A 4,246-nucleotide genomic window follows, 5' to 3' on the forward strand; every position below is an offset into this window, starting at 1 on the left:
CCCTTGTGTGTGTGTGTGTGTGTGTGTGTGGGGGGGGGAACGCAACTTCCAACAGGAGTCATTTGGGGGGCTCTTGGGAAAAAAGGTTGGGAACCACTGATTTAGAGCAATACTATAAATGTCTTTCAAAAGACCGTCTTTAAATGTGATTGAGCACACCATACTGTGTATATGCAGATGCCCGTAGATTAACTTGTACCACAAATGGCACATTTCAATGTCACCTGGCGATCGTACAACAGATGAGAAAAAAATGAAAATTGTTATGAAATGTCTGATAAACTTGGTGTATGCTATGTCATCATATGTCTAACAAATAACGTGTTCAGTGAAAATATGATTGTTCCTCATGTGTATCCACATTAGGAAAAAGTGGCATAACATAAACATATCAAGTTTTGCTTGTTTAGTTACTTTGAATAAAAAGCTACACTCCTATTATCTCATAGGGCCATTTATCTTTAGTGATTAACCACTTCACTGTAATTGCATAGAGCAAAAAAAACACTTTACTTCTGCAAGCCGGATTTATTTAGTTATTAGTTATTTAGTCTGACATTTGAATCGAGATATTCATCAATATGTTGAGTCTTTTCCCAATGTCATTTCATAACCTTTTCTCCCTGAGGCAATGCATAAAATATTTTCCATATTCATCAGCTCTCATATCGATCACCACTAATCTGATTGACAATTAATGGATAAAAGTTTAGCAACTTAAATATGGCGTATTAAGTGCAATGTCACTGTGGAGGATGTTGGTTTAATGTAAAAAAAGAACAACAACTAAAAGAGTCGTAAAAGGTGCTTCATCTTGTGAAGCTGTCAAACCCATGCTTGAATTTTATCAGTTTTAGGATAAGAGATAATATATTTATAATTTTTTCTGTGTGTCATATTGATCTGTTGTGTCTTCTTGTGTATTCTTGTCGCCAGCCACACATCCTTCAGAATGTCTTCGCTTTGAGAGTTGCACTTAACATTGTTAGTTTTGATATTCCTTACATTCTGAGTTAAGGCTTATATATGTCACGATTCTATGTCTAGGTTTGGGTGTTTTGCTGTTTTCCCTGTCATGTTTTCCTCCTGTTTATTGTCTGGTCCTTTTCCCTGGTGTCTAATTGTGTTCACCTGTGGCCCCTGTGTTTCCTCCTCCCTCCTCACCTGTGTCTTGTTGTGTGATTAGTCTTTTGTGTATTTAAGTGCTGGGTTTTTTCTGTCTGTCTTTGTCGGTTCGTCTTGTGCCATGACTAGTTCTGCGGTGAGTGTTCTGTTTTGTCATTGTATATATTTCATAGCCTTGAAAATAAAGGAGTTTTTTCAGTTTATAGCTGCATTTGGGTCCTGCTTGTTTCACAAACTGTGACAGCTTACCTAAAATAAAATCAGTTGCACAAAACACCCTCATAAAATCTTCACTTTAAAATAATGGTTTTCTTGTTATGTTGGTCTAATACAAACGGTATCCTAAAATAAATCAAACTGTTGTACATCTTACCTCCAGAAGAATAGTCGTTTCCTTTTTAGACCTACTTAAGGAAGAAGTTTTGTGAAACCAGACAATTGGAGTCTTCGGGCGTCATTCCTGTTGCCAGAAGCTTAAACTCTGGTGATCCCAGTGTTTTATCTGTCTTAAACAGCAGCCTCAAAACTCACCGGTCCAGCCTGCAAGGCAGCGGCAGAAGCCGGTCACCGGATCACATCCGTCTGCGTTGAAACAGTCGCATCTCTCTCTGCAGTCTAGCCCATATGACCCCTCCTAATAGCCAGAACACAGCAGACATATTGCATTAACAAAATTGACTGTCTTAACATCAGAATTGTTAAGTATTCTGATGATACAGTGTTATCATCTCTGTAAGGTAACACTGACAACAAAAGTGTTTGCGTGGAGTTATAGAACACTATTTGGTTCACCATCCATCTCTCATAAATACACAAGGTACTATCATATACAAACTCGAGTGGGATGATAGATCATCTTTTTTCCAGTAATTACATGGAATATGTTGGTAAAAGGACCAAACAAAGAATTTGTTTCACTGCATTAGGTTTTTAGGGCAATTACACAAATTCTTTTTTTCCCTTTCACATCTGCGTTTGTCAGGCATCTACAGTATAGCTGTTATAGATGGTAAAAATATTGTTTATCACTTAAAAGTCAAAACTGCTCCACCATATCATCAATGGATTAAAGATTGTAGGTCAAGCCTTCGAGAAACTTTGAATCCGTTTACCATTACAACTCTCTGACCCAAACCATGTCGAGAACAGCACATTTGAATTGTTCCCATCATTATTGTATCGTATGTTGCATTGTACAGCATCGTATGATGTGTCATATTGCATCTGTATCTCATTGTACTCGTATCATACTTCATTGTATCTTGTATTATATGGTATATTGTATCGTATCTTCTATTGTATCGTACCTTGTATTGTACAGCATCATATCATATTGCATCGTAACTCATTGTACTCGTATCATACCGTATCTTGCATTGTATTGTATAGCGTTGTATCATATCGCATTTTATTATACAATTTTCTATTGCATTACATTGTATTGTTGTTATTTAAAGAAGCTCAAACCCTTTTTTCCCCAAACTTTGCTGCACCTTATTTTCCTCAAAAGAACTAAAGATTGCACTTACAGGACACGGTAAGTCGCAGTACTCATCCCTCCAGCCCGGGGAGCAGGTGCAGGTGCCGTTGGAGGGGTCGCAGGCCGCCTCGTTGGCACACTGACAGGTCTGGTTGCAGCTCAGTCCCCAGGTACCACTGGAGCACGGGATGGAGCAGTCCACACCCTGCCAACCTATCAGAGACAGAGACACCGTCCAAAGACCATCAGACAGCCATTTAAAGCACTTAGTTTTAGTCAATTGTACTTCCTGAGCACCTGTGAACTCCATTATTTCCATCAGTTATTTTAAAGTACTCAACTAAGTAATTGCTGAGATCTTGGATCACAGTTACATTGCTACAATTAAGTCATACAGGGCTAGAAACACAAGCTGTCAAGTTGTAGAAGTTATAAGAAGTAAACCACTATATTGGAGGGTACAATTTAACTACCTGACACTGAATGTTTAATGCCTATTTGAAAATAAAATCTACTTATACCCAAAATACCCACAGAGAAGTGTAGGAAGTCAATCTGTTGACTGTGAATATTTGGAAAATAACTTAACACTTAACATTGGTTTTATTTGGGGGTTTCTTTACAAAACTTATCTGATTGCTTGTGTTTTTTAGAACCGTTTTAATAAATGTTAGCAATGCGGTAAAATGTTCTGATATCAGCAATCCACAATGGGAATACATTTGTATTATTTAGACCAGGGGTCGGCAACCCCTGGCACGCGTGCCATCATTGGCACGCGGCACCATAACCAGTGGCACACTAGGAATAAGTGGAATAAGAGTGCAACATATTTAAATTGTATTTTCGGATCCTGAACGAGACCCCCGCCAGAGCGCGTCTCCCCGTTACCTGCAGAAGGAAGCCATGCACGCAACGCAGCCCCGCTCTCCTTGACTCCAGGTGACTTTCCTCCGTGGTGCAGTGCTGATCGTTTCACCACGGAGGAAAGCACTTCACTAATTGCAGTACCCATAAGGAGCTGTACAAATGCCGCAGTTTTTGCGTGGCTGTGTATTTAGTTGAAAGCCCAGTGGCGATCTGCTCATCTCTCATCGAAATAATATGCTACAAAGGGGCGGACTGGCCATCTGTGTGTTGAACTTTCCTGTCGGCTCCCAGACCGTAGTCGAGGAGGGCAGAAGCAACAAGCTTCAGGTTCAATAACCCACTTTAGCTTAAATGACTGGAGAGAGGCGAGCTCTTCTTGGGAGGCCGTTGCATTTATTTAGCTGTTCTTCTGTTTCACAAAATACATCACAGACCTCTGTTTTTCTGCTCCCTCGTTTCACTTCCAGAAACATACACAACGTTCCCTCACTGTAGCTCTACCATCCACAAACACACATGCAAAAGCCACACCCTCTTCTCTCTCTCTTAAAGGGACAGCGATCTCATCTCACTCTGCATGACCCTGACATCATAACATGTGTGCTCTGGAGAATCACAGAACGGACGATCGTCCTTATTATGATTATGCCGTTTAAACCAACTATTAAATGTGTTTGTTAAATTCGGCATCATAAGTTGCGTTGACAGGTCCAGACACTGCTTCCCCGTAGCGAGGCTCCCCCCGCCCTCCTGCTGATAGTTGACGAACTT

General features: G+C 40.2%; 1 long non-coding RNA gene across 1 annotated transcript in view; it reads right to left on the minus strand.

Annotated features, from left to right (window-relative positions):
- LOC104958999 (uncharacterized) overlaps nt 1-2,835 on the minus strand; it is an 8,555-nt gene extending 5,720 nt beyond the window's left edge. The window contains exons 1-2 of the long non-coding RNA XR_799814.1: nt 2,655-2,835; nt 1,657-1,759 (exon numbers count right to left, since the gene is read on the minus strand). This is a non-coding gene — a long non-coding RNA (uncharacterized lncRNA). The remainder of the gene's footprint in view (nt 1-1,656; nt 1,760-2,654) is intronic.
- Between the last annotated feature and the right edge of the window lie 1,411 nt (nt 2,836-4,246).

Source organism: Notothenia coriiceps, unplaced genomic scaffold (genome assembly GCF_000735185.1).
Source record: "Notothenia coriiceps isolate Sejong01 unplaced genomic scaffold, NC01 NC01_scaffold00029664, whole genome shotgun sequence".
NCBI lineage: Eukaryota > Metazoa > Chordata > Actinopteri > Perciformes > Nototheniidae > Notothenia > Notothenia coriiceps.